Source organism: Nannospalax galili, unplaced genomic scaffold (genome assembly GCF_000622305.1).
Source record: "Nannospalax galili isolate Female #2095 unplaced genomic scaffold, S.galili_v1.0 scaffold2023, whole genome shotgun sequence".
Classification (NCBI taxonomy): domain Eukaryota; kingdom Metazoa; phylum Chordata; class Mammalia; order Rodentia; family Spalacidae; genus Nannospalax; species Nannospalax galili.
In genome coordinates this window covers 47921-59900 of record NW_008349113.1, presented here as the reverse complement: position 1 = coordinate 59900, position 11980 = coordinate 47921, and positions in this window count along the sequence as shown.

Here is an 11980-nt window from a genome sequence, read left to right as displayed (position 1 = left end):
TGCATTTTCTATGCTGTCTCTGCATATTGTGAATAGTGTTTTATCTATATGTTTCTTCCTCTAGACTGTTTGATTATCATTGTTGGGAATGTATTTCTCTTCATTTTCCCATTTCTCCCTACTCTTTGTCTTGTTTTTCTTTCTGCTTGTACCTTTTCTGGTTTCTGACTAAATAAACATATAAATATGAAAAACATTATTGGCCAGGAATGTGAAGGAGGCAATTTGTCATGAAAGAAGCAGCTGTAATGCATACAGAGGAGATAACAGAAAAGATAGACGTCAACAAACAGTGTTATATGGAATTTGGGGATTTCCTGGAACAACATTAGTGACTAGGATGAGAGTGGGCCAAAGGAGAGTCAAAACAAGTCCTTTTACATCCATGAAATTAAAACATAGCCCTTCAGCTCAGTGTTTTCCAGTGTCCTTTCAATGTCAATATGTTTTGCAAGATGGCAACTTGTGATGATTTTTAACAATTTCTGTCCAAAACAGAGTCAACCAATTCCTTGGGTATTCAGATAGAATTCAGTGTACTGACAACATGAAATAACCACAACAGTTATTTCTCAAATGTATTTTTACATGAGGGAAATCCTGAGACATCCTTGAATCATTAATGGATAGAACCAATGGCTGTACCATTCAGAAAGAGTGTGACCTGAGTAGATCTACAAGATTGCAGACTGTGAAGTGTTGAAAAATAGTCTAGTAAGATTTTGTTCAATCATTTTAAATTTGGTCATTTGAACATTAGGTAAATATAATCATGTGATAATTATGGATTTCTGTCAAACTATTTTCTCTTCTGTTGATTAGACCCTGATTTATTGTAAAAAAAAAAACCATGAAATATGCAAATGCATAAACTAAACAACAAACATACAAACATTCAAAAATCAAAATACAACTTCAGACTGAAAGCAGAAAGAAATGATCTATTGGATAATGTTTTGTTCAGGTAGAAAATTTAACTGTTTTGTACAGAAATATTAAGCAACACAAGGCATACAGGAACCTAAAATTTTTCCTTTATTCAATTGCTATTGATAGTGCAAAAGATACATTAATTCATGAGTGATATGATTTATCTAAAAATAAATTTATAAAATATAAAACATGGAATATGTACAAAATTGTTCCTATTTTCAGTGAAGCAATTTGTTAATTATGAATTCACAGCTTCAGTAAATACTTAAAAACTATCACTTTTGCTGGGCATGGTGTTTGGTGCAGACCTTTAATCCCAGCCATTAGGAGGCAAAGACAGAAGGACCTCTGTGAGATCCAGACCAGCCTGATCTTCGTAGCAAGTTCTAGCCCATCGAGTGTTACAGGGGGACCCTGAAACAAAAAGCCAACAACTAAACACCGATCAATTTCATAATGACTCGAATTAAGATTTGACAATATAAAACTGAAATATCTGGGTATATAAGGAGCAAACTTTTCCTTATCTTAGTTAAAAAAGGTTCTTTTTCCAGTAATGTAACTGCTTTGTTCAAGTGGAAGTTCTGTGTGATAGTTTTCCTCCACATTTCTTCATATGAGCCACAACTAAGCTGATTTTACCTCTGCACTGCCACTAGAAGGTTCCCTTTGATTCCAGTTCCATCTCAGGCACTTAAGCCCTTTCCCATGCACTGAACTGTTACATGTCTTCATCAGCTCTTCTCCTCATTTGTCTTGTCATATGAATGTGACGTTTTTCTAAGACTTTTCGTTATGTACCTTTCTTCCTAAAATTCATTCTTATTGTTAATATGATAAAGTTAATAACATCATCATACTAAGCCTGGGCCCTCCCTTAGGTTTCCAATCTTAAAACATTATTCTTTGAAAATTTGGCACATGTATACAGTGTATTTTGATCATATCCATCCATTATCACCTCCCACCAGCTGCCAGGGGGTTCGAACCAGCTACCCCTGGGGAGGTGATGATTGGGGATGAGTAAACACACCTTTCGCCAGCCCACACCGCCCCCATTACCCCGGGACACTCAGACGCAACGGGGAGTCTAGTCCAGCAGGGACTCATTTATTGCAGGTGTTCCAAAGCTTATAAAGGCACCTGGAACTCCCCCCCTCCCCCACAAGGGTGTATCTTAAGGATGGTCACTCGCTGATCATGTACTCCTTGGCAGTGGGAAGTATTCTTCAGACTTTCAAAGCAAGCCAGGCCACGCCCCCAGTAACTTCCTTTCTGACCTATGCAAGGTGGGGCCTTTAGGTCCCCACAACCAGATCCTCTTGGTGATGCCTTCACCAATCATTTTCCAGTTTCAGGTCCTATATTGTTTTATTGTATTGATTACTTCGTGAGTCCAATTAGTGTTGCTAATATGCCCAGGAGGGTTGGGCTATTCACTGAAGCATTGACAGCCAACTAGCAGCTGTGTCCCCATAGGAGAGCGGCTCTCGCTCTCTTAGCATGCATCTACTATCACTCCTTGTTGCAAGGCTGGCATCCCAGGGACTTTCCATTCATGTTGGAATTTTGGCCTGCTTGATGGTTTGCAGTCTTGTATAGTCAACCACAGTGCTGAAAGTTGATGTGTGACCAGCCATATCATGGTCACTTTGACCTCAACTAACAGAGGGATAGAGAGGAGGACACTCACATTGGATTCTTTCAAAGTGCATATGAAGCTCTATCGAAAGTTTTACTCTCTTGCCCAGTGTTTTAAAATGGACACATCCCTGACATATTCACTATTTTGCTACATATAAATATTTTACCTATAAAGTATAATTAATGATTTTCTTTACTTATGTCCCCTGCATAAATATATTTGTTCTAAGTGTGTTATATATATGCATATTTATAAGTGTATGTGTATGTAACAATAATAAAGAAGGAAATGAGAAATTGAGAGGGAGTGGGAGAACATGGGGGAGGTTGGTGGGACTGAGAGGGATAGAAATGAAGACAATATTCCTCCATAGCATTCTCAAAAGTAAGTAAATACAAAAGCATTAAGCATTATGTTTAAGCATCACAGGGCCTCTATATGTGCTCTAATAGTGTGGTTGAGCAGCTTACCAGTACTTGACAAAATAGTTATGGACATCTTGGTATACCTGCATGTTTCAGTTAATCTCCCCACACCCCCTGCCCACCACACACATTTTTTTTTCTGTCTTTTCTCTATATTCTTTTTTTAAATTAGATTTTTGTATAGTTCATATACAACATCTTAATCACCTTTATATCCTATTCCCCACTGGCTCCCTCCCATAACACCCCACTGGATTTGATGTATTCTGTTATTTATGTTAAAGTCTACTGAGTCAAGTTAGTGTCCCCTGATGCCCCTCAGTGCAATTTAATTCACTGGGGTTTAGTCAACCTATCTACAATCTCTCCCTTAAAGAAAATTAGCTATTCCTCACCCAGCAGTAATTAGCTGACCAATGGTTCTTGGACTATGATTGGGGTCTGCTGCCCATTTTCACATTTCTATGCTGGTATTTTGTCTGCTTGAGTTTGCATGGGTTTTGTACATGCTGTCATTATTGCTGTAAGATCATATGAGCAATGTCCCAGGCACCTCTCACAACTGTTCTACCCACTCTACTGCAATGGCCCCTGAGCCCTGGGTTCAAGGCCCTCTGTTGCATGAGGGAGCTTTGTTAATGAGATTTGAGAGATGTATTAGTATTCTCTCTACCCCTTGTTCCACTATGTTCAATGAGTCTGAGGTGTAGAGGCTCCATCTTCAATGGATCACTTAGGGTTGTGTACTTCACAGACACTTAATCTCTGTGTATGACCAATTGTGGGACTCTAATATTCTCCATGTGTTTCAAAAAAAATTTCTTTGATGAGTGGTGACTGGCATAGTTGTCTGTAAATATAAGGATCCATATTTAGCACATAGAAAGAAATTATGTTGGTCTAGGTATGTGACAGTCTTGGAATTTTCTCTAAGCTCTATGACTTCTCCAGTCATGTGTATTTGGCTATGTTTACAGTATCACACATGAGTTCCCTCCCATTCAATGTGTTTTAGGTACAATTTGGCAGCTGCTGATTATCCCCAAGATAAAAGTTCCACTACTGCCCCAATATAATTAGCTGTGTCAGTCACTATTTGGTTATTAGGCCTTACAACTGGGGTTGGATCATTGATTGATGGTCTCCCTTAGCAGCTTGCATAGCGTTCTCCAAAATTATGAGAACTAGCCTTCAAGGAGGTGACTTCCAGGACAGTTCCAGCTCTGTTGCTCCAAATCTTGTGTATGTCTTATTTTCAGCAATAGGGTCTAACTTTCAAGTTCTGGGAGGTAATCAAGGGCTATGACAACACCCTGTGTATGTGGGGAGTCCCTTGAACTTCTCTGGCCAATAACTCGAGCAGTGTTTTCTCCTGTCTGGCACTGTTTCTTGTAATATATCTTTCAGTTATTCTCATGGACTCATGTAAAGATAGTGTATGTGGAATGCACAAATTTTATACATCAGTAGGAACATACTGTGTGGGAATTTTCAAATGTGGTTATTTCTACATTTAATGCCCAATAGTTTTTGTCCATTTTAATTTCCTCATTGTAAGCAACATTCTACACACACAAAATCATACATGCTTATTTATGTATACACACATATATACATATTCTGTATTTATATGGAAGAGGGAAGGGAGAATAACTTGTGGAATCTTCTAGATTATCTCTAGAACAACTGCATTTTCCACTTTTTTTTGTGTTAACTCATTTCTCCAGTTTTCTTTTTTCTTTTTTTTTTTTTTTGATTCCTTGACTTTAGGTGAAATCATGTCTGTTCTCCTCAAGGGAAGATAGGCTGAAGGACTCTGCTTTGTGGCCTTCTGGATATGATGTCATATGTATTTTTTATTCCAGTACCATCAGAGTATGGCATAGCCATAAAATGGAGGGATAATGAGCTCATTAATTTTTTTTTTTTGAGAAAAGTCACTCACTGAGCATTAGAAATCAGTAGAAATGTATCTGAATAGGATATAAATTTGTATTTTGTTGAGGCACGAGATTTGTTAAACCATGTGTTCTACTATTTACCTTATTTAAAACAATATTTATATTTTGAATTTATTGCACATGCTTAGCCTACCTCCTAAAGAGTTTTCCCACTTGTCCCCTTATCTACCACTCCAGAATTCCTAGACCCTTATGAAAAGGGAGCAGGAATCAGTTTTAACCCTAGACTCCCACAACATCCTCTTTAAGTGGAGTTACATTTGTATGATGTTGTCATGGTTTCTTAAATGATAACTTATCTTGACTCAAAAAATTGAGGTTAATTACAGGAGATGAAAGCAAAGAATCCGAAGAAGATCAGAAGAAACTTCCAGTATAATAATATCTCAAATGGTTGTCTCTGACTGAGCTCAATCACTCATATGGTATTGTTTAATAGATAGTGATATCAACAATAGCTTAGAAATAAGTATTTTCAAAGAAAACATAGTGATTATATTTTAATAGCTTTTCCTATGTATTCTTTACTTAAAAAGTCACAGTACAAAATAATATACAATTTAATAATATTTTACACCAAGATTAGCATGGAAAATCAACTTAAAAAAATTTAAAGTATCTACAAAAATGTGCTATGAATTTATTTCAAGTTTTCTGTCTTTTATCAAGAGTTTTATCATGAGTTTTATCATGAGTTTATCAAGAGATTTATCATGGCTTAAATTCCAGGTCTTGGGCAGCAGAGACTAGAGTTTAAGGCCAGTATGAGATAGATAGAAAGACATCTCAAAATCTAAGATTTATGAATGTAGTTCAGTGTTCAAGTGCTTGACTAATATGTCTAAGATTCTAGGCTTCTTTGCATGCTGATTAATAAAAAGGCAAAAAGGAAAACCTTCTCTTTTCATTATTGATAGCCACCTGCAAGTGCACTTTAACCTTCTTTTTGCCAACGGGAAGGTGAGGCAGAGATGAATGTTGAGGGAGAGGTAACTAACACTAAGTATATTTGAAAAATGTATAGAAACCTGCCATTTTACAAGCTACACACACACACACACACACAAACACACACACACACACACACACAAATGTTTAATTGGAATTACCCTACACTGCGGATTGTGCTCATCCTAGAGGCCATGGGTTGCCAAACAAAAACCCCAGAGCTTTTCCCCCTCAAGTTGTTGGTTAAAGGTGACCTGGAGGCCTCCAAAAGAATCCATTCGATTGCACTGCTCTTGGTTACTTACTGGAACTTGATGGTAAGATCCTATTGCTGAAGGTAATACACACATGGGATATAGAACATGGAGAAATCAAGCTGGTACTGACCAGGAAAATTTCTGCCTGCTGGATAGCTCTCTTAGTACTTACAGGTGCTGTGATGGATGCTGAGTAATAAATGTCATCACCAGTATTACCAAGCTGTTTAACTGTGAGCTGCAATAATGACCAGTATAGCAAGACATGCCCATGGATGTAACAGTGCCATGAATGTTCTGGGAGTAGCCAACCACTTTCTGATTGAACTTAAGACCCTCTCCAAGAGAAACACTTTGCTGATCCTTTGAATCTGGTCAAGAACTCATGATCTGGGAGCTTACCAATCCTAAGTTTGAAAATAATACTATAATTCTGCTAAATTGATGTAGTATCAAACTTTACTCTAAATTTGTATCTCTCTACCCATAAATTAGTGTACCAGTAAGACTTCATCAGAAAAGATTTCTGTGTGCAGTAGATGGTGACTCACAGTGAGTCAAAGTTCAGAGTGTAATGTCAGTGGAGTGCTCAGCCTCATATGACATCCAGATCTCATTCCTTCCACAAGGCTCAGGAAACATCATAGAAGAGGTGGCAAAAACATTTAAGAGCCAAACCCTGGGGAAGACTGGAGTGAAGCAGTGTCGTCTCGGCATGACAAGCCCACTGCATTCATGAATTCACAACAGCTGTGATTGTTTGCACAAGACCTGCACAAGATCAATCCAGTCAACACTCTGGCACAGAAAGGAAGGGATTCATGAATCCCCCAACCCTAACAGGAGAGCTATGGACAGTAGATAGCTACTAGAAAGTCAACCATGATCCAGTGGATGGCTCCCATAGAGTGCATATTGACAGAAAAATTGGAGTTGGTAGACATTTTAAAAATAAAGAGGACAGGAAGTTTGTAAGAAGGTGGTAGTGGATCTGGGAGAAGAGGACAGGAAGTTTGTAAGAAGGTGGTAGTGGATCTGGGAGAAGAGGACAGGAAGTTTGTAAGAAGGTGGTAGTGGATCTGGTAGAAGTTACAGGAAGGAAGTGGTGGTAACTAAGTTCAAAACACACTGTAAAGAACCAACTCCCATGAATTGTCCTCTCCTCATATGCTGCTCTCCACAGCATGACATGAATTTCCCCTTCTATACTTCCAAATAAATGGTAATAGGGTAGAATGCCTTTTTTTCTAATTAATTACAATTACAAAGTTAGAACACAGTAGCTTTTCAGTAAGTTCAGCATTTTCTGATAAAATAAATGCATTGAAAGTACTGTTCACCATTTTAAAATATCTAGTGTGCTTGATCTTGAGCTCTTCATTTCTCCCTGTGATGTTTTGTTTGGTCAGCTTTACTTTACACATTTCCTAATTTTGATCTTCAGACTCAGGGCACTGAGAGTTCAGCATTTCTTCCATGACTATAATCTCATCTCCCTTTGTTTTACTGAAACATAATTGAGTTTTGGTGAGGTGAGGCTAATTACATCAGAATTCCATCTGCTTGTGAATACTGTTCAAGATTAAAAGCACATTAGGTTGTACTTTTATGCAACATAATTTATGAAAGCATGCAGTGTACAGTGATGATAACTAGTGTCCTAACCATACTTCAGACATATCAACCATAAGCTTCTGTGTAACATAAAAACCTCACTTTTCCTACTCAAATTAGAAGGAATGTGGAAGGATAGTGAAGTAAAATAAGGATTTAAAATAAAAAAATTGCTAAGTTAATTATAAAGTGAGTTATTGAGTTACTGCGAACTTCATGTGCATAGAGAGCTATGTTCCTTTAATATTATCGAATGATTTAGGTTATTTGAAAGGGCAGATTGTAAAGTAGAATTTTGAGTACCGGATTCTGTTTTTAAGCATGGGCTTATCTAAATGTAGATGGTTAAGCTTTTAAAAACTATTCTATTTGTTATTTTTATTTTGTGTGTATAAGGGCATAGCCTGCATGTATTTAGTGCACCCATGTCATGCAGTGCCCACAGAGGTCAGGAAAAGGGGTTGGATCCCCTAGAACTGGAGTTACAGATGATTGTTAACTGCCATGCGCATGCTGGGAATTGAACCCAGGTCTTCTGCAAGGGCAGTCAGTGCTCTTAACCACTGAGCCATCTCTCCAGTCCCCAGATGGTGAAGCTCTTCAAACTGAAATATTTTCTTAGATTTTAGCAAAAGTCTCTATGTAATAAGAATTCTTGTCTCTTCTCTGCTGATCTGCATTTGATTCAAAAAATTCATCTCAGGAATGTGTTACTTGTTTCTTCTTTAATTACATCTCTAAGTTCATTGGAAAGCATTGCTGACTGAGAGCTGTACACATGATTTTTGTCCATAATGCAGCTGTGTGATCTTTTAACAATATCTTATTACCTATTTTGGAAATAATTTGTCACACAATTCGAACAGTGCTTAAAGGTATTTTTATGAGTTGAGACTTTCTAAGAATATACTTTGATCACAGAGATACTCTCCCTCCTTCCTGCCCCACCTTCCCGTCCCTCTCTGACTTCATACTCTTCATTATTATTTGTCATTTATTATTTATTTGTTTATTTATTTTATTTTATTTTTTTGGTCTTTTTGAGACAGGGCCTCCCTGTAGCCCCAGCTTTCCTGGAACTCACTATGTAGACCAGGCTGGCTATGAACTCACAGAGATCCACCTGCCTCTGCCTCCCAAGTGCTGGGATTATTTGTCATTTTTTAAGGCCTATCAAGTTTAATCTGTTTCTGACATGCTCTTGGTTGTCGATGTATCCATTTAAATTTTGTTAAATGGTCAGGCATCACACCACTACAGAAAACTGACTCTCCCAGGATCAATTAGTTCCCAATTTATGCCCAGCTAGGGCTGGAGCTTCCTGCCCACTTCACTCATTTGTGATAGGTCCCTTTCAGGCTTAGCTTTGCACAGTTCTTGTGTATGCTGTCATAAACTCTGTGGGCTCATATGTGCATCTAAAATAGAGCTTTTTAAAAAACTCTAGTAGCTTCAAGGCTTGAATTATAAGACTATGATTCAGAACAAAATGAATAAATCCAATTTTTAAATGATAAAGACACCAATTATTTAAGACAAGAAGGGAAAGAAAAAAATAGGCTATAGAAATGGACTTAGAATTATAAGTAGAATTATTGATTTCCATTTTAGAACTTGAGTCTTTGTGATTATATTTATTCACTCAACCATAAAAAGCTTTTGATGCTTGCTCAAAGAAGGATTTCTGGGAATTAAACATGAATTCTTTGCACTTCAGACCTCCTGGAAGCTGTAATCTAATAGGTAAGTAATATATACATAAATGTCTGTAGCACTAGTTAAAGATATAGATTTTCAAATTTCAGAAAATGAAAAGCATATCTTCAAACGGGGAAATGAAAAGGCAAAATAATTGACGTAAGCTTGTACAGAACAGACTTTGAATAAATGAAGGTAAAAGAAAGCAGGAAGAATGGCCAAGGTAAAAATATAACCGAAGAATCGCCAAGTTCCTGCTTGATTCTATGTAATGCTTTTAAAAATAAAAGGCATTATGTTTAACTAAATTGAGTTTCTTGGCAGATTCAGAACACAGCACCTAAACTATGAATGCATTTTCACATTTTCAAGTACATTTAGTACATTAACAAAAGTGAGCCATATGCTGAGACAAAAAGGAAATGTGAAGAATTTCTGAGGATATAGGCTTTCTGACGACACTGCTATAAAACTAAAAACAAAGTTTCAAGCAGGTTAAGCACAAAATCGCATGCTTAGAAGTTAAAAACCTGATTTAAAATAACTCATGGATCAACAGGGAAAACTGAAAGTTAGAAAATATTTTCAACTGAATGGTAACTAACTTTCCATGTTTGAAATCATGTGATGCCTCACATTGTATGGGAAGGGAAAGATAACGTACCTGGTAAAGTGTGACCTGGCAGGAGAATTCAAGCATCTCACCCGAGAAGGTGGAGGAGATAAGAAATGAGAGCAAAGAAAGTAGATAAATAACAGAGGAATACCACATAGTATTCAATATACAGTGAGCAGATTATCAAATTTACAGCTTATCAAACGTCAAAGCTATGGTTTGAAAAGGATAAAATCATGCATAAGCCTCTGCTATCAAATTTTAATATGTAAGAATGCTTGCCTGCCTGTATGTAAGTGCAACACATGTTTTCAGTGCCTGTGGAGGCCAGAAGAGGACATTGGATCCCTTGAGACTGGAGTTAAGGACAGTTGTTAGGTGACAAGTAGTACCAGGAACTGAACCCCAATCCTCTGAAAGAGAGGCCAGTGCTCTTGACCACTGAGCCATTTCTCCAGCCCCTCTGTTTTTATTTTTAAGAAAATGAAGAAAGTAAGTAAACTATCAATTTATATAGCCCATGGACACTAAAAACTGCAAATGAGTATTATAAAAGTACCAATAATTTAAGCACTTTAAGAAATCATAAAAGCAGGTATATTTCATTGTCAGAACAGTCTATATAGAACAGTATTATTATTATTAGCAGTAGTAATAATGGAGTAATATGCTGATCTAGTATTTTTATATTTTTATTGATGCTTTGAGAATTTCGTGCAATGTATTTTAAACTTATTATGACCCTTTCCCCAATCTCCAACCACATCTTACTGCCCTCTCCCAACTTCATGTCCTCCATTATTATTTTTTTTGCTTTTTTAAAGGTTTATGGAGTCTAGTTCGTGTTCCCTGAAAGTTCTTGGGTGTGGGGCCATTCCTTCGAGTTAGGTGAACTAAGCAGTCACCATATCCTTAAAGAAAATAGACTCTTCCTCTCCCAGTTGCCAGTAGATCCTTTGCTGGGCTGAGAATTCTTGACCATCCCTTCATGTCAAGGTTTTGTCTGTCTTGGACTTTAACAGTTGTTATTCGTTTTCTAACAAGTGCCTTAAGTTCAGATGTGCAATGACCCTGTGGTACCCAGTGATCATGGTTTCCTTGTATGCATCTGCAAAATCTTCTACAATCTTCTCACCTTCTCTTCCACAATGATCCCTGAGCCTTGTGAAGAAAAGCTTGTGATATATGTGTCCCAATTAGGACTGAGTACATCGCAGTCTCTTCTTTTCTGCTTGTTCACTAGTTGTGGGTCTCTATGTTAATCATCATCTGCTGCAAGAAGCAGCTTCTCTGGTGAGAGTTGAGAAAGTCACTAATCTAAGGATATAATAAGATTCCTTAGGAATGGTTCAATATTATGTCTATTTAGCAGAATAGTAGCAGTATGTTCTCCCCTGTAACCTGTGAACTGTCCAGCCAAAGGTTTTTGGCCTCAATAACAGCACTGGGTATGGGCTGCATTTTATCAAGCTGGCCATAAATCCAATCAGATGGTCATTGGTTACTACCATAAAATTCAATCCACTATTGCATAAGTGGACATATGTTGAGTAGTGTATTTTTAAAATATAACAATACAATTTTTTCATGTTTTCATTTTGTGTGTGTGGTTGAACATGGATGGGTGTGTATGTGTGTCTGTGTGTGCATGCACATGCCACAGCATGCATGTGGGGACTGGAGCACACTGAATTTGTGAGTGGATTCTCTCTTTTCATGTTGCGGTTCTAGGGCTCAAACTCATGTTGTCAGGCTCCTTGGTAAGGACCTTTACCCATGGAGTCATCTTTCTAACTCCCAAAAGCATGAAATCTAAAATAGACCCCAAATATAACAGAAGAAGAAAAAGAAAATCAGAAAAAATAAAAATAATATTAAATAAC